Genomic DNA, 27145 nt, shown 5'->3' with positions numbered 1-27145 from the left:
AGGTCGACCAGGCAGCTGAAGCAGCGCATACCCTGCCAGATGATGCCAATTAATTATCAAATATTTCAGACATGCTGGATGGTTTCAGCATGTCTGACAGACCAAAAGTGGTCGGTCTCGGCAATACACTGTACAGTTATCTGGACAATCCGTTGATACGAGGCGGATCAGCTAGATAATTGTATAGTGTATGCCCAGCAATATTTACAGGTGACAATATTAGACAGTTACAGACAAGTACACAAGTTACACATTTATAATATAACAACGTAGGGAAAACAAATGGAAAGAGAGGCCTGCTCATAAGAGCTTACATTCTAGGGACGGGATGTACTAAAGGGGAAAATGCGGTAAAACTCCCGAAAATGCTATTTTCAGGGGTTTTACCTCATTTTTCATGTGTGCAGAGCACTGGCATGTAATGCATTCTGGTGCTTTGTCCCGGTGGGTAGCAACTTCTTCAGGTGGCAGTACCCAATAGAAAACTATGGGCTTCTTTACAGGATGCCTCCCCTAAGAGGAATCCAATCGGATCCCCCCCATATCCCCACAGGGCATGCGCAGATGGACGCCAGAGGAACTTCTGGGTGTTAAACCCGGAAGTCCATCTATGCTAGGGCATCACAAAGGACCTCTTATCGGGAGATCAATTTTCATCACATTTCTAGGTACATACCGCGTAAGAAAGGGCCTGGAAATATGGTGGAAGAGGCAAGCCTAGATGAGGAACTGAACGTGCAAACTGAAATAAAAGCTGATAGAAAGTCAAGAATAACACCCAGGCAGCATACTTATGGGAATAAGGAGACTGATGTATTATCAACAGAGTGGGAGAAGGGGGTTTTGTAGAGGGAACCTTGGTGGGTGAAAAATTAATTACTTCCGTTTTGGAGATACTAAGTCCAAGAGGAGACGGCTGGTAGACTGCTAGTGACAGGGGAAATGACGAAAGCGGAGAGGTTCCAGGAAGAGAGGTAAATTTCTGTATCTGACAAAATGGTGCCATTAAAAGTAGAAGGAGGTAATAAACTCACTGGACGGAATTCAATTGATTCCAGCCCCTATTGCGCCCGACGGAGCTATTCAATTCTTGCTCCTGTCGGGCGCGATCAGCTGCCAGCGCTACATTTCAGCTTGCAGCCCCAGGGGGATGAGAGCTGAAATGTGCGAAAAGTGACCTGTTTGGGCGCCCAAACATCACTTTTCGCAGTCGCGCCCAGCACTTTGGTCGGGATTAGCTGCTTTCCGCGGCTAAACCTGACCTCTATGGGCGTGATCAGCGCGAAAAACGGCATCAATTGAATAGCGGCCCACGATCTCCTGTCACTTTAGACGGGAGATCTGGACCACTGAATTAGGAAGTGTAAAAAGGGAGACTAGAAGGAAGCCAAGAACAGATCCTAGGGAGACCATGATAAAAAGGGAGAGTGGAGGGGAGGAGGATGCAGGCATAGAAACAGAGAAAGAGTGGCTGGACAAGTAGGAGATGAACCAAGACCATGCTGTGCTATGGAGGCCAATTAAATGGTGAATTTGTAGAAGGAGGGGTAATCAACAATATTAAATGCCACCATTTTCTTGAAAGCAGAAACATGTTTATTGCGCAAATAAACTATCTTTACAAAGTTACTCCACAGCATACAAGATGAAACAGAAGTAAACACCTCTCAAGATAGTCAGAGGATGCACATTTGTTTATTTTAAATATACTGTACTAGATCCAGCAACTAGCAACTTTTGATCCCAGCCTCCATCATCATCGCTCAGTGCCACACTTTAAGATGATGAGCCTCCAGTGCTTGGGTTACCGGGAGCTGTCTCTCCCAGTGACCCAGCTGTGTTAATAAAGCCCAATGCTGAGCACTGGGCACTAACTGTGGACCATGACCGGATTAAAAGGGGGGGGGGGTGACAGGGGCGGTCTACTTGGCGCCCCAACCACTAGAGCATGTAGAGGGGGTTCCTGAGTACCTAGAAACCCCCTCTAATGGACCAATTCCTCCTGCTACTATGATTGAAGTGGGTGCAGAGCAAATACGTCAAGCCCCACCCCGATATGACCCGCAAATCGCGGCATTTTATGGAACGAGAGGTCGGGGCCTAATGAAGTGAGCAGCAGCTGCATAAAATGTAGGTGTATGTGTACTGTTTTATTTTGTATATATGTATATATGTAGTGTACACAAAGGTTGAAATGTGAGCGACAAAAGTGCTTAGTACACTCTATTAACTATTTAAATAATTCAGTAAATCTGTGAAAAACGCTTAGTAATTCATATGTAGTGTTTTAAAACAAAGTGCAGAAATAAACACATAAAGTGCCAAGTGAATAATTTAACCTCAATAAATAATATATGCAAGTGAATAAATACGTGTTTAAAATAATAGGAATATATCTAGATATTAAAAAAAATATATATATTTAATTCATAAATATGACACCTACAATCATGAAAAGTACATAAAAACATAGCAATAAATGATATACATAGGATAAAAAGGAGGAATAAACTGAAAAAAGCTTATCTTTTAGATAAAAAAGAAATTGAAGAGCTCATGGATGTATGATCAGCCTACCAACGCGTTTCGTCAATCTATGACTTCATCAAGGGGATACCTAGCTGTTAATGCCCTCCGGCTTATAAACCCCACTAATAGGGACAATTGACATTTTTTTTTTTTTTTTTTTAAATCTTCCTTATTACTGATATATTACAGTGAATCTATATATTCTGTAGTCACGTTATGTCCATCAGTCCTAAAAGCATGTAATTTAGTAGTTTTATAAAATATAAATTGAATAACAAACTGCGGGCTGTCATCACTTCCGCCCAAAAGTCCGGCCAGTTTTGTCTTGGAAGTCCGGCCACTTCCACCCTGATGCTCAGTCTCGTGATCCCGTCATCACCAAACACGCGACTCATTGCATCGTGCTTACAGTGCTGTATAGGTATGCACTTCCGCCCTGGGTTTCGATCTGGTAGCCGCGTCATCAAAGTGCGACTCGTCCAGTCGCGCTAATAGTGCTTGTCGAGGTGCATGCTTCCGCTCCCAGGATACGGTACTTCCGCTTATCCTTTTGCTCCTGCGCATGCGTAGTGCCTCCTGGCGGCGGCCATCTTTATGGATCCTATTCACCTCAGGATATCTTGTAACCACGGCCATCTTTCTGGATACTTCTTAACCAGCCGCCATATTTAAAACTCCGGCACTCCTATATTAACCTGTGCAACTCTGGGCAAAACCTTAGGGAATGAATATTCAATTAATTCCAGCTATAAAAAGAAGAAGAAGGGGGAAGGATTAGAATATTTATTAAATAATCATCCTAATAAGGGAAAGACCTATATTGTCTTTCACCTATATAAACCCATAGAAACATAGATTTACATAGCTGATCAAAAACTTTATATAACTAGTCACAACTACTCAGAAAAGCATGTATGTATGCCTATATATAAACATATATCAGGATAATCCACAATTATATAGCTAATTGTTCCAAAAGAATATTTTCAACATATTATACTAAAGGAAAAGGAAAAAGAAAAAAGACAAAAGAAGAAAAAAAGAAGAAAAAAGGGGGGGGGATGTTCTTAAAAAACCACATGGTTTCAGAGAAGGGGATAGCAAATAAAGCAAATATCCTAAATCCACAAAACCTAATAGTGTATTTTATAATAAATACATATGTATAAAAATATCTATTAAAAATTTTTTTTAGAAAAAATTCTTTTATAAAAAATTTTGGCACATATATGTATATAAATTTCTTGAGAACTGTATTAAAAGAATCAGGAAAAGCTTTAAAAAATCAATAAAATATTGATAAAATATTAATTTCTTCACTCAAAAAATTATAATCCAGGCTTTAAAGTAGAATGGCTGTTCTTATTGAAAAGTCTCATTTCCAACATTATTTGCTTTGATCTTAGGAGATGCTTATTATTGAGAAGTCTCTGTTCCAACATAATTTGCCATGATCTTGGGAAATGCTTCTTATTTCATATCTTTCTTCCGATTTTTTACTCCGATTTTACCATGGGATTCCAGGGATTACGCTTAACTGTGCACTTTGCTTACAACTACAGTACCCGGTATTCCCTGGAGGTCCCCCATCCAAGTACTGACCGGGCCCATTTCAACTTAACTTCCAAGAGCAGACGAGATTGGGTGTTTGAAAAATGGTTTGACTGTAGGAAATAGCTTCTACAGTAGCATATCTCATATCACATGGACATTAAGTCGGAGTCATCAATCTTCTTATATAAAAGGTGCGATTTCATAATTATCATTGAATCCGAGTGGTGCCAGTGTTCTTAACTCAAAAATCCAATACATCTCCCTTTTAGATAACTTTTTTGCTAGATCTCCTCCTCTCTCTCCCAAGAGCACCTGTTCAATGGGTTTAAAAGTAAGGTCCTCTGGATTAGAGTTGTGATGAAGAAGAAAATGTTTCGACACAGCATGACCCTCCAGTTTATTCCGGATATTCCTTATATGTTCTTGAATGCGTAGTTTAAGGGTTCTTTTCGTCTTCCCAATGTATTTTGTGCCACAAGTGCACTCCAAAAGATAAATGATAGAGGTAGAGTTACAATTCATATGTTGTTTTATTATATATTCTTTAGAGTTATCTGAATTCATATAACTCTAAAGAATATATAATAAAACAACATATGAATTGTAACTCTATCTCTATCATTTATCTTTTGGAGTGCACTTGTGGCACAAAATACATTGGGAAGACGAAAAGAACCCTTAAACTACGCATTCAAGAACATATAAGGCATATCCGGAATAAACTGGAGGGTCATGCTGTGTCGAAACATTTTCTTCTTCATCACAACTCTAATCCAGAGGACCTTACTTTTAAACCCATTGAACAGGTGCTCTTGGGAGAGAGAGGAGGAGATCTAGCAAAAAAGTTATCTAAAAGGGAGATGTATTGGATTTTTGAGTTAAGAATACTGGCACCACTCGGATTCAATGATAATTATGAAATCGCACCTTTTATATAAGAAGATTGATGACTCTGACTTAATGTCCATGTGATATGGGATATGCTACTGTAGAAGCTATTTCCTACAGTCAAACCATTTTTCAAACACCCAATCTCGTCTGCTCTTGGAAGTTAAGTTGAAATGGGCCCGGTCAGTACTTGGATGGGGGACCTCCAGGGAATACCGGGTACTGTAGTTGTAAGCAAAGTGCACAGTTAAGCATAATCCCTGGAATCCCATGGTAAAATCGGAGTAAAAAATCGGAAGAAAGATATGAAATAAGAAGCATTTCCCAAGATCAAGGCAAATTATGTTGGAACAGAGACTTCTCAATAATAAGCAACTCCTAAGATCAAAGCAAATAATGTTGGAATCGAGACTTTTCAATAAGAACAGCCATTCTACTTTAAAGCCTGGATTATAATTTTTTGAGTGAAGAAATTAATATTTTATCAATATTTTATAGATTTTTTAAAGCTTTTCCTGATTCTTTTAATACAGTTCTCAAGAAATTTATATACATATATGTGCCAAAAATTTTTATAAAAGAATTTTTTATAAAAAAAATTTTTAATAGATATTTTTATACATATGTATTTATTATAAAATACACTATTAGGTTTTGTGGATTTAGGATATTTGCTTTATTTGCTATCCCCTTCTCTGAAACCATGTGGTTTTTTAAGAACATCCCCCCCCCCTTTTTTCTTCTTTTGTCTTTTTTCTTTTTCCTTTTCCTTTAGTATAATATGTTGAAAATATTCTTTTGGAACAATTAGCTATATAATTGTGGATTATCCTGATATATGTTTATATATAGGCATACATACATGCTTTTCTGAGTAGTTGTGACTAGTTATATAAAGTTTTTGATCAGCTATGTAAATCTATGTTTCTATGGGTTTATATAGGTGAAAGACAATATAGGTCTTTCCCTTATTAGGATGATTATTTAATAAATATTCTAATCCTTCCCCCTTCTTCTTCTTTTTATAGCTGGAATTAATTGAATATTCATTCCCTAAGGTTTTGCCCAGAGTTGCACAGGTTAATATAGGAGTGCCGGAGTTTTAAATATGGCGGCTGGTTAAGAAGTATCCAGAAAGATGGCCGTGGTTACAAGATATCCTGAGGTGAATAGGATCCATAAAGATGGTCGCCGCCAGGAGGCACTACGCATGCGCAGGAGCAAAAGGATAAACGGAAGTACCGTATCCTGGGAGCGGAAGCATGCACCTCGACAAGCACTATTAGCGCGACTGGACGAGTCGCACTTTGATGACGCGGCTACCAGATCGAAACCCAGGGCGGAAGTGCATACCTATACAGCACTGTAAGCACGACGCAATGAGTCGCGTGTTTGGTGATGACGGGATCACGAGACTGAGCATCAGGGTGGAAGTGGCCGGACTTCCAAGACAAAACTGGCCGGACTTTTGGGCGGAAGTGATGACAGCCCGCAGTTTGTTATTCAATTTATATTTTAGAAAACTATTGAATTACATGCTTTTAGGACTGATGGACATAACGTGACTACAGAATATATAGATTCACTGTAATATATCAGTAATAAAGAAGATTTAAAAAAAAAAAAAACTGACAGGAAGTGATGTCATAATGAGTGTCAATTGTCCCTATTAGTGGGGTTTATAAGCCGGAGGGCATTAACAGCTAGGTATCCCCTTGATGAAGTCATAGATTGACGAAACGCGTTGGGAGGCTGATCATACATCCATGAACTCTTCAATTTCTTTTTTATCTAAAAGATAAGCTTTTTTCAGTTTATTCCTCCTTTTTATCCTATGTATATCATTTATTGCTATGTTTTTATGTTCTTTTCATGATTGTAGGTGTCATATTTATGAATTAAATATATATATATATTTTAATATTTAGATATATTCCTATTATTTTAAACACGTATTTATTCACTTGCATATATTATTTATTGAGGTTAAATTATTCACTTGGCACTTTATGTGTTTATTTCTGCACTTTGTTTTAAAACACTACATATGAATTACTAAGCGTTTTTCACAGATTTACTGAATTATTTAAATAGTTAATAGAGTGTACTAAGCACTTTTGTCGCTCACATTTCAACCTTTGTGTACACTATCTTTATTTTAATTTATGGTGGCTAGCCACCACCAGACTTTTGTTGTTAAGAGCTGACACCTTTAATAGAGGAGTGCAATACACTGAGAGTCATTATAAACCCAGAAGGGTTATAAGGTGGTAATTTTTTCTGCTGTTGGCGCTGGGTACATCTACAATATCAATATGTATATATGTGTTATTGTATATACAGTATGTGTTAGTGTGTATATGTGCATGTGTATATATGTGTATGTTTTTGTATATACAGTATGTGTTAGTGTGTATATATGTGCATGTATGTGTTTATGTGTATAAATGTATATATGTGTTACTGTATACAGTATGTGTTAGTGTGTATGTATGTGTATATATGTGTATGTGTTATTGTATATACAGTATGTGTTAGTGTGTATATACATGTATGTATGTGTTAATGTGTATACAGTGCATCCAGAAAGTATAAACAGTGCTTCACTTTTTCCACATTTTGTTATGTTACAGCCTTATTCCAAAATTCAATAAATTAATTTTTGTCCTCAAAATTCTACACACAATACCCCATAATGACATTGTGTAAAAAGATTTTTTGAGATTTTTGCAAATTTAATGAAAAAAAAACAAAACTAAGAAATCACATCTACATAAGTATTCACAGCCTTTGCCATGAAACTCAAAATTGAGCTCAGGTGCATTCTGTTTCCACTGATCATCCTTGAGATGTTCCTACAGATTAATTGGAGTCTGCCTGTGGTAAATTCATTTGTTTAGACATTATTTTGAAAGGCATACACCTGTCTATATAAGGTCCCAAACTTGACAGTGCATGTCAGAGCACAAACCAAGCATGAAGACCAAGGAATTGTCTGTAGACCTCTGAGACAAGATTGTCTCGAGGCACATATCTGGGGAAAGGTACAGAAAAATATCTGCTGCATTGAAGGTCCCAATGAGCACAGTGGCCTCCATCATCCGTAAATGGAAGAAGTTCGGAATCACCAGGACTCTTACTAGCGTTGGCCGGTCCTCTAAACTGAGCAATCGTGGGAGAAGGGCCCGAGTCAGGGAGGTGACCAAGAACTCGATGGTCACTCTGTCAGAGCTACAGCATTCCTCTGTGGAGAGAGGAGACCCATCCAGAAGGACAACCATCTCTGCAGCAATCCACCAATCAGGCCTGTATGGAAGAGTGGTCAGATGGAAGCCACTCCTTAGTAAAAAGCGCATGGCAGCCCGCCTGGAGTTTGCCAAAATGCAGCTGAAGGACTCAGGCCATGAGAAACAAAATTCTCTGGTCTGATAAGATAAAGATTGAACTCTTTGGCGTCAATGCAGGCGCTATGTTTGGAGGAAACCAGGCACCGCTCATCACCAGGCCAATACCATCCCTACAGTGAAGCATGGTGGTGGCAGCATCATGCTGTGGGGATGTTTTTCAGTAGCAGGAACTGGGAGACTAGTCAGGATAGAGGGAAAGATGAATGCAGCAATGTACAGAGACATCCTGGATGAAAACTTGCTCCAGAGTGCTCTTGAACTTCATCTTTCAGCAGGACAACGACACTAAGCAAACAGCCAAGATATCAAAGGAGTGGCTTCAGGACATGTCTTCAGGAATGTCCTTGCGTGGCCCAACCAGAGCCCAGACTTGAATCCGATTGAACATCTCTGGAGAGATCTGAAAATGGCTTTGCAACAACACTTCCCATCCAACCTGATGGAGCTTGAGAGGTGCTGGAAAGAGGGCGAAACTGCCCAAAGATAGGTGTGCCAAGCTTGTTGCGTCATATTCAAAAAGACTTATGGCTGTAATTGCTGCCAACGGTGCATCAACAAAGTATTGAGCAAAGGCTGTGAATACTTATGTACATGTGATTTCTTAGTTTGTTTTTTTTCATTAAATTTGCAAAAATCTCTAAAAAACTTTTTACATGTTGTCATTATGGGATACTGTGTGTCAAATTTTGAGGACAAAAATGAATTTATTCCATTTTGGAATAAGGCTGTAACATAACAAAATGTGGAAAAAGTGAAGAGCTGTGATTACTTTCCAGATGCACTGTAGGCTCCTCTTGGCTGCCGAGTGTTCCTTTAGGTTTCTATAAATGTGGGAGCACAATGTGCATCATGTGCTCACATGCTAGGAATAAAACTAAAGAATGATTCTTATGTTTCTCCAAAAAGATGTACACAATAAGAGAGTTTATTAACTCTAAAAACAGATTATGTCATCTATCTTTTACAATGCAGCTGTAATCTCTCTTATATTGGCAGAAGTACTAGAAACCTTAAGATCAGGTTTGGGGAACACAGGAGGAACATTGTGAATAAAGTCATGATGCACAGTATCTCCCGGCATTTTGCCCTTTGCCATAATAGCAATCCAGCAAGCCTCACCATTACTGGTGTGGAACACATTAAACAAACTAGCAGGGGGGGTGATAGATACAAGCAACTGTGCAGGAGAAAAGTGTATTGGCTTCATGATTCATTAATAGCCTCTTTCCTGAATGTTTTAATGAGACCATAGACCTGAATGAAGTTCTTTGAACTTGATTGTACCATCTAGACTGATTGAATATTAGTGGGGGTTTATAATTATGTCTTTTTTATATTTATGTCTTCTGTATGCTCTGGTTTTTTATCATTAAGCAAGATAACCCCATTCTTGCAGGTGAGTATTTGTTTCTTATTATTTGTTTTTTACATTGTTATTTTATCATCTATGGCCTGTGTTTCCCATTGGTACTGACCCATGTGACCTAAGGTGCTGGGTCCTTCATTTTGGGCACACGCCTCTTTATGAAGATTATTATTATTATTACTTTTAAATTAGCATTATTATTATTATCATTATTTTTTTATTATTATTACTAGTAATATTATTTTTAACTTTATTTATTTTTTATGAGTACTATTCTCATTAATATATTTTTTACATATGAGATATATATCGGAGATATTGTTATCGATATTCCCCGGCTTCTGTATTTATATGTATAAGGGTTGTTTATAATTGTGGTTATTGTTCCTATACTAACTAGATTTATTGTACTTCATTATAAGGTTATATATCATCCTGAATGTTTTACACTCTGCATTAATAACTTTTTAAAATGTATTTAATAAAAATCATAATAATAGATCTGGAACTCTTTGTCTATACTTAACTACAATAGATTTGAAAATCAGTTTATGTTTATGCAATTATGTCTGCTAATTTATTTAGTAATCAGCGCAGTGGTAAACAGATCATTTTTATATATTGAACGAATAAGCCTTGTTCTTAAATATATAAATAAATGTATATGAATATGATACTTATGTTTTTTTGCATTTTAATCACATATACTATAGTTAATGTGTGATAAGTGGCAATGAAATTAACACCATACAGGTGTTTCTGGGATCAGACTTGGTTTAAAAAGGGTGGCTTTACTCTCCCTTGTACATACCCCTCTGAAGAAATCCCTGTTTGGAAGAAACGCGTTAGGGAACAGTACATCTTGATCATCACTTTGGATAATGCAGCACTGAATATATATCTCTACTTGGTTGCAATCTTCCGCTCCACAGATTGCAGCTGGGACACTGCAGGCAACTGACACAGGCGGCATTTGCGCTAGTCAGAGAACACTGTGAGAGCAAGTGGAACACTTTTGACGTAAACCCCCGAAAACAGGCGTTTTAGGGGATTATACCTCAAATATACTTAAATGGGCCCCCAAATAAGGTAGCTATGTGATGCAACAAAGTCACTAAATAAACGGTGTTCTGATCTATAACTCAGCTTTTTAATATTACAGTGAATTTATTTCAGGGAAACGTATACACTATATGTTCAAAAGTATGTGGACACTTTCTAATGAGTGCATTTGCCCATTACAGCCGCACTCATTGCTATCAGGTGATTAAAATCAAACATACAGCCATGTAATCTCCATAGTCACACATTAGCATGCACTCAGAGATTATCAGTGTGGCACTGCTATAAAATAACCCTTTGTAATAAGTCAGTTCACATTTCTGTAGGTGCTGATATTGTAAAGACATCTAGTAGAAACAACAACTCTGTGGTAGGGCCATACAAGCTCACAGGATGGGACTGCTGAGTGCTGAAGTGTATAGTGCATAACAATCATCTGTCCTAGGTTGCAACGCTCATTACTGAGTTCCAAACAGCCTGTGGAAGCTACGTCATCACAAGAAATGTTATGGAACTTATTTGACTGGGTTTCTGGGTTTTCATGGCCAAGCAGTCGCATGCAAACCTCAGATCACCAGTGTACAATGACAAACATTGGCTGGAGTAGCGTAAAGCATACCGCTATAATATTATATATATATATATATATATTATATATATATATATATATATATATGGATGATGGGATTCTGCATTACACACTGATATAACAAGCGTACATAGGGTACGGGCAATAGCCAAATGTTCTCTATTTTATCCGAATGTATCATGAGATACCACACTATTGGGCGCTTGTCCGTTCTTTTTTACTTTATCCCTAGATTATACCGCCTAACCTAACGGTGACTAGGACTGAGCTGCCACCTCTGATAAGAAGGATTCTAGTGTGAAATACTAATTTTATTGGAATACGAATCTAGAATGCGGATCAAGCGCCACAGTTCTATCTTCTATAAATATATATATATATATATTTATATATACTGTGTATATATATATATATATATATATACACACACACACACACAGAATCTGGCATCCTGAAAGACTTATCTGAGTTTTGTGGATGCCAGTAGAAGGCTCAATGTCCATATGCTTCCTGCCAGCTGTAATGTATGGCTGAGGAGGAATAATGGACTGGGGCTGTTGTCATGGTTTGTTTCATTGTATTCAATGTAATTCTAGAGCAGGAGTAAACAACATTTTTTTCTCTTTACGTGCGAGATGTTCAACGTTAATAGCCAAAAAACATATATAAACATTTAGAAAAGTAATAGAATGCACTAAATATGTTAATAGCTTCCATGTCCTTCCTTTTTGGAGCTAGTTTATCCAGGTTACTGTAGGTTGATGATTTATAGTCTGGAGATTAGACAGTCTTCAGAATTTGTACTGTTATTCAACTGTGAGCAGGACTATCTGTGGTCACTCCCAGAGTCCCAGGCTTCGTTGGGTCTGTAGGCCACATTTGGTTCTTTGGGTTGGAGATGGTATAGCGCACCAATAGGACATCCTCTGTAGGGGAGGGAGGTGGTCCAGGAGGGTAAGAAGACACCTATTAGGAGGAGGATTGACCCCATTAGTGCCACTCAAAACATATTTGAGTCACCTTGTGGCACTTGAGTTACCTTGTGGCACAGGGGTAGGCAGTAAGGGTTGCATAGTGCCTACACCTGTTTTAGATAATTCTGTGCCTCCAACATTATTCCCACAGAGTGGGGAAGGCTCTTTCCTGTTTCAGCATGTCAATTAAATGTGCACAAAATGAGGTCAATAAAGAAATGGTTTGCCAAGTATGATGTGGAAGAACTTAACTGGCACTTACACAGCCCGACCTCAACCCCACTGAAAATCGTAGGGATGAATTGGAACGCCGACTGCGAGTCAGCTCGTATTGCCCAACATCATTGCCCAGCCTCACTAATGCCCTTGTGGCTGAATAGATGTGAATATCTGCAGCCATGGTTAAGGGACCAACAAACCAGCAATTTCTTGCCTCTTATATGCGGCGAGTGTAATAGTTGTGTATTAAAGTGCACATTTATTCATAAAGAGAAGTGCATGTACTATTTCTAAATGGGAAGTCTGACAAATTGAATCCCACTGTCCCTAATCCACACAACACGTTGCAAAGGCATAGTAATGTCTCATCAGTCATAGAACAGGTATAAACACTTATACCTGTTCCCTCATCAGTCATAGGGCGGAATTCAATTGATTTCGCGGCCCACATCTCCTGTCTAAAGTGACAGGAGATCGCGGGCCGCTATGCAATTGTGCCAGCTTTTCACGCTGATCGCGCCCATAGAGGTCAGGTTTAGCCGCGTAAAGCAGCTAAACCCGACCAAAGTGCTGGGCGCGATCACGAAAAGTGATGTTTGGGCGCCCAAACATGTCACTTTTCGCACATTTCAGCTCTCATCCCCCAGGGGCTGCGAGCTGAAATGTAGCGCTTGGCAGCTGATCGCGCCCGACAGGAGCAAGAATAGAATAGCTCAGTCGGGCGCGATAGGGAATGAAAAGAATTGAATTCCGCCCATAGAACACTACATATGATGGAACAGGTATAAACACTTACCTGGGTGAATGGATCTGGAAAAATAAGAATTGTTAAACTTTCTGCTCTGAATGACAGTTGATCTCTAAAGCTCATATACAAAATATATTTATGGTTGCAGGGAAAGTAGAAAAATAGAAATAAAAGTTAATTCATCAATACGACTTCAAAATCGATAAACACTGTTCAGTACACTCTTCACTGCCAAGTCCCTGTAATCTTTTATTTTACAGTGAGATACTGTTCCGCTCTTCCTGACTGCAGATTAAATTTATGGGCAGATTGTGCTCCTGAAACACAAGTACAAACAGCACAATGTGCCAATGTGCAATAAGAGTCTAAGGGACAGGTTGGGTACGGGATGCTGATGGTCAGAATCCCAACAGGATAAGGATACTGACACCTGTCGGTAAGTATCCTAACCCTACCCCTAAACCTAACCCTCCTTCCCCACAGTCTAAACATCCTCCCCGCAGCCTAAACCTAACCTCGCCCCCCCTCCCCCACAGCCTAAACCTAACTCAGTGGCGGATCCAGGGGGGGGCGATCGCCTCCCGTAACACACAGCCGCAGCCCCGCCCACTTACTGGTTCTGCAGGGAGTCGGCAGGAGCAGTGCAGCTCTCTGTGATGGGCACAGTAGAGGCCAGGCACTGGATGAGCTGCCGTCACCAGGCAGAACCTGGCCGCGGCAGTCACATACATACAGGCAGGCACTGCACTCAGCTCAGTCAGCTGTCAGCCTGAGGCACCCGGCCAACCAGAGGAGGAGAAGAGGCATGGGATTTGTAGTTTATCTTTTACTGGTAAGACTCTGAGCAGTAAAAGATAAACTACAAATCCCATAAGGCATTGCAGCAGGATGAGCAGTCAGCAAACACGTGGCTGCTTAGTACTGGGGGATGTGTCATGTGGGTATGCAATCGGGGAGCCGGCTGCCTTAATACCGGCAGCCGGCTTCCCGACTGTCATATCCCGGCGAGGGTGAAATGCCGGGCGTCTAGATGTAGACGCCTGACATTTCCCCGACACCGGGAGACCGGCGCCCGGCATCCGATCGAAGGGATGCCGGGCACCGCAGGGGGGGGTTAGGTTTAGGGCACCCGGGGGGGATAGGCACCCCCCCGGGAGGTTTAGGGTTAGGCTAGGGGGAGGGAGGGTTAGGGTTAGGCACCCCGGGGGGGACATTGGGTTAGGCACCCCCCCGGGGGACTTAGGTTTAGGCAGCGGGGAAGGAAGGGGGTTAGGGTTAGGCACTTAGAGGGGGGATTAGGGTTAGGCACTTGGGGGGAGGTTAGGGTTAGGCACCCCTAAGGACGGTTAGGGGGTTAGGTTAGTCAGTACTTACCTATCGACGATCGGGATTTCCAGCGCTGTCGGGTTTCCGCTGCCGGGAACTCTGCTTTGGTCGGCCAGGCGCTGCCAGGAATCGAACCATGCGGCTGGCGGTATTTCATACCGATTCCGTCATGTGTCTCTCCTGTTTGAGCCAGGTAAGAAATCATTAGATGCAGAGCACCTTCCAAGAAAGTCAATTAAAGTATAAGAAACAAATTAGTGACACTGGGATATATTTCCCACATGATTAGGTAGGTCCCATGTTAGTATTTTATACATTGCTACAGCTATCTAGAGTAGCCTTTCTGTACATAGCAGCTCTCCATGCTTGGGTTTTATCAAGCATGACATAAACCAATACTGACCAAAATTGGGTGATGGGCAAAAAATATATAAGGGGTGAGCCAGTGATGGGCATATAATATAAATATATATATGGGTGAGGGAAGGGGGTGATGGGCATAACATAAATAGGGGTGAGGAGAGGGAGTGATGGGCATATCATATATAAAGGGTGAGGAGAGGGAGTGATGGGCATATAATATATAAATGGTGAGGGGAGGGAGCAATGGGAATATAATATATAAAGGGTGAGGGAAAGGAGTGATGGGCATATAATATATAAAGGGTGAGGAGAGGGAGTGATGGGCATATAATATATAAAGGGTGAGGAGAGGGAGTGATGGGCATATAATATATAAAGGGTGAGGAGAGAGAGCAATGGGCATATAATATTTAAAGGGTGAGGGAAAGGAGTGATGGGCATACAATATATAAGGTTGAGGAGAGGGAGTGATGGGCATATAATATATAGGGGTGAGGGGAAGAAGCAATGGGTATAAAGTATATAGGGGTGAGGAGAGGGAGTGATGGACATAAAATATATAGAGGGTAATGGGAGTGAGTGATGGGCATAACATAGGGGGTGAGGGGAGTGGGTGATGGGCATAAAATACATATTTGGTCATTTAGTCACTACATTGTAGAGACAAGGGGGAGATAAGAGGGCGAGCTGCCTAATGGAGCTGCTGGGGAGAGGGGGCAGAGTGCTTAGAACGGGTCATAAAGACAAGGGAGAAGAGAGGGAAAATTGTAAAGAAAGGGAAATAAAAGAATTAGTTAAAAGATAAATAATGAATGTACAAAAAGCTATTATGTGAGGTCACTGTCTGAGAATTGGAGGAGCCAAGACTGGTAGTGGGAGGAGAATGGTGTAGAGAAGGGCGGGGTCAGGATTAATTCTTAAACCGCCCCCCCTAACCCCACTACTTACCGTCGGGATACTGGCGCCAGGATTATGACTTGTGTCGGGATTACTGTGCCAGCATTCTGAGCTCCATCATTCAGACTTAAACTACATCTCGTACAGAGAATATGGTATGTAATGGAACACTGCCAGTCAGGTGTTATATATAAAAATATAGCAGTTCAAGTTCAAACTCAATCAAAACTAGTGTTTACCAGTCAAAAATGGTAAACTACTGAAGAGGCGGAGTGGGGGGGGGGGATTGTAGTGCATCCTGTACAAGCCATACAATTGCATCCCCTTCCCGAACTATGATAGCAACTCGGAAAAATTATACACACCTTTTTTAGTATTCTAATTTTGTGATGTATTTACTAAGCAGTGGAATTGCAAAACCCTTGCTTTTAGCCTGCCAGATATAAAGGGGCAATAATATTTAATGCAAAACAAGTCTGATTTTGCATTTACAATTATTGCTCTTTTAAATATGACAGGCAAAATTGTGGGTTTTTAAAATCCATTGCTTTTATATAGTATAGTCTAAACTATAGGAATATTAGAAATTGGTAAGTGATATAACATTTGCACAGATTACAGAAATGTGAGGTGACTTCTAGTAGCAATTTACAAACTTCTAATATCCTTAACAATTTACAGTATTGAGTACATTATTCTTCATAATACAGAAGTTTTACAATTGGACACAATAATGATGTATGACATTAGAAACCCATGTTTATACAGATATTACAATACACATTTTGACAGAACTCCTTACTTTGGAAAATGTTTCGTCTTGGTGTATACAATCAAGATACCAGATGACTTTCTGGCACAAGTGAATTCATCTGGCTAAAATATCACAAAGTTGGATAACATAAAATACTAGACATAAAATTGCTGCTGTGTCAGAGCACTAATACATTATACACACACGTAACCTAACTGTCAGTCGGATAACTAGGTTACTTGCCAAAATAAATATGTCACACACACAGGTTCTTTTACATTTCTGTGCACTTTGCCACAAAGACCTTCCTGGGTATTCCACCCTGTTAACGTTCACTTCGGAAGTGGAAGGTCTCTGAATGAGTCTCCCTCTCAGATTTAAACAGGACTTGTTCTTTGCTAATTGATGAGGTGAGATCAATTACCTAAGAATCCCTGCCAAGTTAGGCTCAAGAAAATCCTGGACAGGATTCTACTAGTTTACGACGCCTTAGTGGGACTCAGTATCAAGCCACCCTCCAGTCTGAATACTCCTCGCAAGGGTCCTATAAAAGCACTATGTGACCCAATGCATACTAGCATCACCTTTAGCAGCTCCCCAGCTATTATATTTTCCCATTAGTATTGAAAAAGACTGTGGAATGCTGCCCATCCACTACTAGATGCGGGGACGACGGCACAATTACGACATAGTAATCACGCCGTCGTCCCCCTAGGGGTGAAGTGCATACACTGAATGTTCAGACGTTCAGTGTATGCAGATCAATTATCTTCGAACATGGCAACCTGACGGCGGTCGTCAGGTTGACCGTCATGTTTGGGCGATGATAGATGTTAAAAACGACCAGCGGACACGCGCATCGCTGGTCATTTTTAACATTTTACTGTCCGATTTGCGGACGATTTGCAAGCGATTGCACGATAACGACGTCGTTATCGTGCAATCGCCTGTCAAAATCGCCAAGTGGATGGGCAGAATAAAGCTTCAATAGTACCCAATACTCTGTCACAACATACTAACATCACTTGTGTATAAGGAAGTAAATAGGCTGCCTATGCTATACATATATGTATAAGCAGCTGCAAAAAAAATAGGTAAATGGCCGGAGAAACTTCACAGTATGTAACAGGAATTAATGATAAATTATTTGTGGGTTTAGCAATTCATCACTTTTTCTGAAAATGTGTTTAAGCCAGAGGTTCCCAAACGCGGTCCCCAAGGCTCCCCAACAGTTCAGGTTTTAGAGATGGTATGCAGTGGGGAAGCCGGTGGACCTAATCCCGACAGCCGGCTTCCCGACTGCTTATCCCAGCGAGGGTTAAATGACAGGCATCTAAATCTAGACACCTGTCATTTTACTGATGCCGGGAGACTGGTGCCCGGCATCTCAATCGAAGTGATGCCGGGTGCCGAGCGCGGATAGCCACAGGGGGGGGGAGGGTTAGGTTTAAGGCTCCCGAGGGGGACTTAGGGTTAGGCACCCTCCCGGGAGGTTAGGGTTAGGCTAGGGGGAGGGGGGGTTAGGCACCCCCGGGGGGGACTCAGGGATAGGCACCCCCCGGGGGATTTAGGTTCAGGTGGCGGGGAAGGGGGAGTTAGGTTTAGGCACTTAGAGGGGGGATTAGGGTTAGGCACTGGGGGGAAGGTTAGGGTTGGGCACCCCTAAGGAGGGTTAAGGTTACGGGAGGGAATTAGGTTAGTGAATACTTACCTTAGGGACAATCGGGATTTTCACCCATGTCGGGCAGCCGCTGTCGGGATTCCAACCGATTCCTTAGAGATGTCCATGGTTGAGCACAGTTGACTTAATTAGTGCCTCAGTCAATTTGATTTAACAACTATGCTTAACCATGGAAATCTGTAAAACCTGAACTGTTGGGGTGTCTTGAGGACCGCGTTTGGGAACCTACTGTTTAAGCAAAACCTAAAAGAATATAGAGGAACATATCATTTACAAGAGATATTGGTGCCATTTATGAAGCACAAATATAGCATTTCAAAGTATTTCTCATTTATCACAACTGCACATAGGGGAGTAGCTTTGCAGGAATGGTGGTAGGGTACTAGGTGCTCCTTCCCCTCAGGTGCTGCAATCCCTTGGGCTGTGAAATTGCCATTAAGCGCCACACTCCAATCCTGTCACTGACATGGAGGAGCAGCAACTATGGAAGGAAGCATGCAGGACACGATGAACTTAATTTACCTTATTGTTCCCTTCTCTTCCTCATTGTCCATAAGAAAGAGGGTATGTTTCATTTAAATAAATAAAAAACAAACAACAAAAACGACACTTAATGGGTTGACAATGATAGTGCTCAGGATATCAGGCTTAGTTCACCTAATGATAGCTCAGGCCTTGAAGTTAGCTATTCTATAGTCATGCCCTGGCAAAGAGTCACATGTATGGCTTGACCATTTTGTATGCCAGTTGAGTTTTGTGATAATTTTCATAAAAATTGAAAGAAAATGTGCACAACAGTACTCCTCAATCTGCCCTTAGCTATTCAATTATACCGCTTTTATACCTAAATTCAGGGTCTGACGCGGAGGTTGGAACAGGGTTCCAAACCGGATCAGACCCGGAATTTAGCCAGCGCTGACCGAGGAAATTCCCGAGTTGGCACCGTTCAAACCAGAGCCGGGTCTGCAGTGACCTGGCTCTTACGGCGTGGAAGTGGACGCTTGGAGATGACGTCATCTCCAAGCATCACTGAAGCCGACCAATCAGCCGGCATGCGGCGCGCTCCAGGTCATCGTGACCCGGATCACGCCGTTTACACTGCAGGGTTTCACAGGTCATTCCCGTGTTAAACCCTGCAAGTTACCTGGGTTGGATTGCCGGTTCACTCGACCCGGGAATGCAACCCTGTCCCCTTTTACACCAAGGAGCTACCCGGGTTAACCCTGCAATAACTCGGATTTTAGCTCTGGCGTAAAATGAGTATAAGTGTCACTATCCTGTGCTGTAAGTCCCAGATAGTGCAAGTAACGCAGATTTTTCCTCGCAGCCCTTATCAGGAGCTGTGAGGAAAATTCTGCGTTAAATGCATCCTTTGGGGCTTACCTAGAGGGCTAACCCATATATTCTATGGGTCAGGAATCTATGGGTCAGAAACGGATTTACTGCACAGGGAAATTGCCTAATAATTGAAAGCTCCAGGCGTTAAACCTGGAGCTTTAGCCACACAGTAAACACCGTGGCCAATTGAAGCTGCCCCTTGGAGTTCCCACTTTGGCAATATGAACTTTAGCACTACTATAGCAGTGGTTCCCAAGCTTTTTTGAACCATGGCATCCTAGAGTATCAGCATTGTTTTCACGGCACCCCTAAGCCAAAAGTTTTTTATTGCAAGAGTCCTGAGGCCCCCAGGGTGCTACGGCACATGTTTTGGGTAACACTGTACTATAGGATAACACCATCTGGAGATGGCGTTATCCTATCAGGGCCAAGCTTCGGAACGCAAAGCATTCCAGAGCTTGGTAAATCTGACAGCTTCCCAGCTGTTGCTGCTGTCGGAAATGGAGAGACTGCAGAAGATATCTGAGATATCTGCCGCAGTCTCTCCTTCATACATTCGGGGGATTCTTAATATTTATGGGTATCCTCAAAAAACTGCTATTTTTGGGGAATATCTGGCAAATACTATTTGATAAATAGGTCCCTGAATCTTACAATGCATCCAGATTGTCTGGGTGCAGGGGTGCTGAGATGGGTGGGCACCATATAGTATATTTTAAATTTTTTAGGGGGCATAGCCATGCTCCCCTAATTTTGCCAAACCCTCCCTCCCCATTCAGTTCTCGGCGGTCCCGTCTGGGAGTCCTGGCAGCAACTCTACTCCTTGGTAGATGAGGAAGTCCTGAGATGGGATATGAAACAAAAACTGGCTCCTACAGCAAATCCTGAAAGAATAGGGAAGTGAGGAGAAGGGTATAGTGACTCTTTATTGCCAGTAAAGCAAATAATTAAAGTTTTCAATTTTGCTTATAGGGTGGGCAGGAAGTAAGAGTCTCTGGGATCAATCCAATTAGGTGCGAATTGTGTGTAGTGAGTTTGTTTTCTGAAACTCGCACACTTCGCAGCAAAGCGCGCTCCCGTGAATTCTCCAATCCAATTAAAAATGCCTATTCGCACTACTCGCAGTGGAGGGGTACGAATTGACTGACAAATGAGATTTGCGAGAAATGCCTGAAAATGTGGACCCCCTAAAATGGATAATTTCATTAGCAGGACCGTATAGAAGGCTGTTTGTGGGCATTAGGAAGGTAATGTAGGTTTTTAAATGGTGTCAAATGGGTGATTTGTGTTTTTTTGTGTTAATGCAAGAAAATTATAGAAAACAAACTCTTTCGTTTAATCTCAAACAAAATAAATGAAAATGCAAAAAACATTAGGACAAAGGGTGATTTTGGGGTACTTTGAGGGCACCTTGAAAAATGTAAACTAAAATGATAAAAAAAACAATTATTTTTCAACTAAAAAATGATTGTAATTAAATTTGGGGTGCCTAAACTAACACAAAAGTAGATTTTGGTGTAATTTGAGGCCATTTTTTTTAACCCCCCAAAATAACATGTAATTATTGGTCTAATTAAGCTAACTGGAACTTCCAAATGCCTAATTAGTCATTAGGGGGGGTGTCCAAGGGGTACAGCACGATGTCCCCACATTTTAACCTTAAAATAAAGATTTTCCATTCCATCTCTCATCCTCTGGGAGGTGAGAGTGAAAAGTTGTGAATTCAGTCTGACTGATCAGTGCTAGTTGCTAATTGGAGTGCAAAATGAATTCGCTATTTGAATTCGAAGTGAAAATAGCAACTCGCACCTCGCCATTCGCACCTAATTGGATTGAACCCTCTGTTGGGGGGCAGGAGAAACAGGAAGAGAGGTGCACTGGTAACAGGGATAATAGTGACCGAGTAAAGAACAAAGGAAGACTTAGGGGTATATTTACTTAAGTGTGGGTTTTTAGAAGTGAAGATGTTGCTCATAGCAGCCAATCAGATTCTGCTTAACAATTATATAGCACCTTCTAGAAGATAATAGCTAGAATCTGATTGGTTGCTATGGGCAACATCTCCACTTCTAAAAAAACTCTCACTGTAGTAAATATACCCCTTATAGTCTAAACCAGTGGTGGGGAAACTTTTTTCTGCTAAGGGACATTTTGATATATATAACATTATTTGCAGGCACTGTGCAGGCCATGCCCCCTCTGTGTGATGCCACACAGGGCGGGGCCACAATAGCAGATGACTACAGTAATTCCTGGAACATCCTGAGGATGCTCCGTGGAGCTGTAAGGGCAGCGGTGTGACTGTCTGAAGCGTCCTAAGGACCCTCCAGGCGGCACTGTTGCATATATGTTGGCTGCAGGGTGCCATTCTAGGCACCCTGCTAGCCAGATGAGGCTAGCAGAAAAAAGCTCAGCGGACCAGACCAAATGATACTTCGGGCCTTTTACAGCCCTCGGGCCTGAGGTTTCCCGTCCCTGGTCTAAACAGAGTGGTCAGAAGGGTGAAATGTGAAACACAGTAGGTGTGAGATCAGAGGGACAGAGTAATGAGTATTTATTGGCTTTTATGAAGAGGTGCTGAGATTTAGATGAGAGGAAGGCTAGAAAGAAGGAGGATGCAATAGTCCAGGCGGAAAAGGAAAAGCGCATGGAGGAAAGTTTTGGTGTCACCCATGTTGAGAAAGGGTCTGATTCTAAAATTATAGTGAAGGAAGAAGTGGCATGATTGTGAGACAGACTGAATGTGGGGAATGAAGTAGAGGGTGGAGTAGAGGATTATGCCCAGTCAGCAAATTTTCTGGACAAAGGTCAAGATGGTGCTTTCGACAGATAGAGAGATGATGAGAAGTGTGGGGATCCTGAATGGGGGGAACACAATGAGTGAAGATTTGAACAGAGGGGGAATATCAGAGAGACAATGTCATGATAGAAGACGTTGAGGGAGAGGTCAGGGGAGGACTGGTAAATTTGGGTGCCATAAGCATAGAGGTGGCATTGGAGAATGAGCTGAGATCTCCAAGAGGGAGAAGAGTAGGGGCCAAGAACAAGAGACCCTTCCGAAACACTGACAGTTGGAAGTAGATCAGAGGAGGTAGAGTGATACCCCTTTTACACCAGAGCTAAAACCCAGGTTATTGCAGGGTTAGACCGAGTAGCTCCTTGGTGTAAAAGGGGGACAGGGTTGGATTCCCAGGTAGAGTGACCCGGCAATCCAACCAAGGAAACTTGCAGGGTTTAACATGGGAATGACCCGTGAAACCCTGCAGTGTAAACGGCGCGATCCGGGTCACAATGACCTGGTGCACGCCGCATGCCAGCCGATTGGCCGGCTTCAGTGACGCTTGGAGATGACGTAATCTCCAAGCGTTCATTTCCATGCCAGAAGAGCCGGGTCACTGCAGACCTAGCTCTGGTGTGAACGGCGCCGACTCGGGAATATCCTGAGTCGGCGCCGGCTAAATTCCCGGGTCTGATCCGGTTTGGAACCCTGTTCCAACCTCCGGGTCAGACCCGGAATTTAGGTATAAAAGTGGTATGAGGTGTTTGAAAAGAGGAGAGAGTAGCAGACAGTATCAATGTGGATTTAACAGTAAGGAGATCATTTGTGACAGAGTTGGATTAAGGAGGGCACAGGTGGTGAGTACTCTAAGGAGGTTACCCTGGCCAACTGATGTAAATTCAGCTTGCCACCAGCCTCCGCCGCTCTGCCCAATCAGCTACTTTCCACAGCTCTATTATGAACCAATCAGAATTAAATATGGTGAAAGTGACCAATAGGGCAGCGGAAGGGCGGTTGTAAAGACCTATGTCAAGGGTTATGCAGGGAGATGGGAGACAGAGAAGAGGCATGAAGCAGGAGGCATGGAAAAGGAAGGTGGACAAGGTGGTAAGCCAATGACTTGCCACACTGCTTCTACAACTGGGTCTGAGACCTACTGCTGGCGGTGGAGGCTGGAGGCAAGTAGAATCAGTCTCTGCACTAACTGAGAGGAGGCTCCGGAGTCTGCCCCCACTACAGGAGTAGCAGGTAGGACCTGCGCTGCTGATGCTGCCTCATAGAGGTGTGGGGAGAGTAGGCACACACACAGCATGCACAGCCAGGGGTTGTGCAGCTGACAAGAGGGGGGCCTCCCTGTCTTAAGTGCCCCGAGCCTTTGAAGGCTTAACCAGGCCATGATTAGTGACCTAATCAAGTACTGCTTTTATGGAGTGGAGGAAACTATCAGATTGAAGTGGGTCCAGGAAAGAGTAGGAGGAGAGGAAAGTTTTGAGGCAGTGATAAGGAAGGCGCTTGAGGATCTTGTAGGCAAAAGGGAGGAGAATGTGGTTCAAGAGTGTTTTTTTGAGGATGGTTGACACTAGTAACTGATGACGTCAGGGTACATTTACTGAAGGGGAACTGAACTATCAGCAACCTTGACACAAGGGAAAACTGGAAGGAGGGATATTGGATGAGAGTTGCAATGGGAGATGAGAGCAGGGGTCAGAGCCGGATTTAGACCTCATGGGGATCTAGGCAAGATACCAGTTTGAGGCCCCCTCCCTCAAACAATCCATAGCACTATATGTGAGTTCCTGATTCATGCCCCTTACATAATTTTATTGTTTTTCCTTCTTATATTCAGCTTAATAGAATAAATAACTAGGCAGACGAAATGATGTTCATCATGAAACGTTGAATTTGACACTGATGTGTCTGCCTGGTTATTTACTCTATTAATTAAGACTCCCGAAGTGCCGCTGCTGTTTTGAGATATATTATATTATATATAGTGGACAACAAACAGTGGCACTCGGAGTCTTCCAGCAGTTGTAAAAAGGTTTTTACTGTGAGATAATCACATAACCAAGTACCAACGTTTCGGGACAAGCAAGTCCCTTTGTCAAGGTGAGCTAAAGCTTTACATCATGCCTGGGGGCATGCCCGGGACTTACGGACATGCCGGGAAGCCCCCAAGCACTGTGGTCACTTTGAATGGATGCCGGGCGCCAATCACCGGCGGTGACTGCTGCGCCACCATTTTGACCACCCGCAGAACACTGCGACCCGTGGGTGGAGAAAGAACCCGCAGGCTGTCTCAGTGGGGTGCCGCGCTGGAGGGCAGGGTGTTTTCTGCCCTTCAGAAATAGGGCAGGGCGCGGTGCCCTTCTATGTTGGGGGTGCATACCACAATGAGGGCACCTAAGATATATATAGTGACATTGTAAAAACTGTGCATATATCCAGTAGGTGTCACTAGGTCAAGTCTTGACCTAGTGACACCTACAGGATATATACACAGTTTTTACAATGTCACTGGATGAGAATATATATATGCATATATATATATATTCCCATTGATACACATTTTCATATCATATGCACTATATATTGATATATATATATATATATACAAATCTATATATATATATATATATATATATACAGTATATATTTATATATATATAGATATCTATATATAGATATATATATATAGAGAGAGAGAGAGTGAGTTAGATCATTCCAGCAGGTCCCTACCTGGCCTTGCTGCTGCTGTTACTGCTGGTGGGCGGTGGTGGGCCTGGAAGGCTGACTAGCAGAGTGGCTGCTAGGGCGGATGAAGGATGGGAGCCACAGGGCGGCGGGCCGCGGACAAGGTGACCTGGGGACGGAGCACATTCTCCTTTCCCCAGGTGGGCGCGAACACAGTCCCTCCGAGAGAGCTCCGTGCGGGGCTCTCTGGGACTGGAGGCGGGAGTGTGTGACGACCGCGTGACGTCATGACGTCACGTGGTACTCGCGTAGTGCTCCTCTGGGAGCACTGTGTGATCACAGTAATATCTTCGGGCAAAGGGGCCCATCCACGGGCTCCTTGGGTCCCGCCGGGACCTAGGCGAGCGCCTAGGATGCCTAGCGGGAAATCCGGCCCTGGCAGGGGTGGAGAGAGGGAACAGAGGATGCGAGACGGAATTAGAGATGGACATCGATGGTCTATGTTTGCAGACCATGGATGTTTTTCTTATAATGGTAGTGTTTTTACCATTCGAGGGTGGCATTCCAATGCTTGCTGCCATCAAATAGTAATGATGCAATGGTCTTGTGTTGGTTACCTTTTTTTTTTTTTTATACTGAGAGCTGTGCTCCCTACCTGCAGCTCTCAGCATGGGGCATCTTATCACAGCAACTACTGCAGGCCCCCGCCCCCGATCCCACCCCATCTCGCCCCCAGTCCTGTCCCCTGCCAGCCGGTGTAATAGGGTTATTGCGCATGCGTAAACAGGGTTTTTTGCTCATGCAGATGTCAAATGATTTTGTTTTTCATTGAATTATTTTGATATAATGGTTTCTTACCAATGCATCGAAAGTTTTGATGGTTGAAGCCCAGCCATCATTTGATGGTGGACTTCTGATGTCATTCCTAGAGGGAATGGAGAAAAGGCTGCAGGTGGAGGGAGGTGAGGTTAAGAGATGTTTTAACATCAGGGCCGGATTAACAATGGGGCGGATGGAGCTTCAGCTCCAGGCCTCCCTTCAGAATAGGCCCACAGCAACTGCTCTAATTTTTGTGCTGCTGTACACAGATAAAATAAAACCTGCTACAGCAGCCTCAGTGGATGTTTCAGGCCCCGCCCCCAGCCGCGACCCCCACCTTCCCCAGCCGCTACCCCCGCTCCCAGCCCCCAGCCATGGCACTTGTGGATCTTAAATTGGTTAAAAATGGCGGCACAGTGGTAGGCTTCACTAGCGCTCACTATGCTGCACACCCACACGCAGTGACCCGGCACCTCCTCTGCCCCACGTGATGTCAGAACATGTGACATTGCTAAGGTTCCCCCCCACCATCACTGTGCCCCGAAAGAAGCAGCAGCACAGCAAACGCAGGCATATCCGTGAAGGCGGCCTCCTGAGGTGAAGTGTCCATCCTCCTGACTGCCAGCCTGGGTGCTGCTGAAACAGCAAGTATTTCAGTACTACGCACTGCTGAGGCTGATTATATTTATATATATATATATATATATATATATACAGTCAGGTGCATAAATATTGGGACATTGACAGAATTTTTATATTTTGGCCTCTATTCACCACCACAATTGCTTTGAAATGAAACAAACAAGATGTGCTTTAATTGCAGACTTTCATATTTAATTTGAGGGTAATTACATCCAAATCAGGTGAACGGTGTAGGAATTACAACGGTTTCTGTATGTGTCTCCCACTTTTTAAGGGGCCAAAAGTAATGGGACTATCAACTCAAAAGCTATTTCATGGACAGGTGTGGGCTATTCCCTCGTTATTTCATTATCAATTAAGCAGGTAAAAGGTCTGGAGTTGATTCTAGGTGTGACATTTGCATTTGGAATCAGTTGCTGTCGACTCTCAATATGAGATACAAAGAGCTGTCACTATCAGTGAAGAAAGCCATCATTAGGCTGCAAAATCAAAACAAACCCATCAGAGAGATAGCAA

General features: G+C 42.5%; 2 pseudogenes; one reads left to right on the top strand and one right to left on the bottom strand.

Moving 5' to 3' along the window:
* Positions 1-4082: 4082 nt before the first annotated feature.
* On the bottom strand, positions 4083-4201 carry LOC148514016 (5S ribosomal RNA; annotated as a pseudogene).
* Positions 4202-5083: 882 nt separating this feature from the next.
* LOC148514015 (5S ribosomal RNA) lies at positions 5084-5202 on the top strand (annotated as a pseudogene).
* The last annotated feature ends 21943 nt before the right edge of the window (positions 5203-27145 follow it).

Source organism: Taudactylus pleione, unplaced genomic scaffold, assembly GCF_031769625.1.
Source record: "Taudactylus pleione unplaced genomic scaffold, aTauple2 ptg000264l, whole genome shotgun sequence".
Lineage (NCBI taxonomy): Eukaryota > Metazoa > Chordata > Amphibia > Anura > Myobatrachidae > Taudactylus > Taudactylus pleione.
Note: the sequence above shows the minus strand (reverse complement) of the source record. Positions and strands in the feature narration are given on the sequence as shown.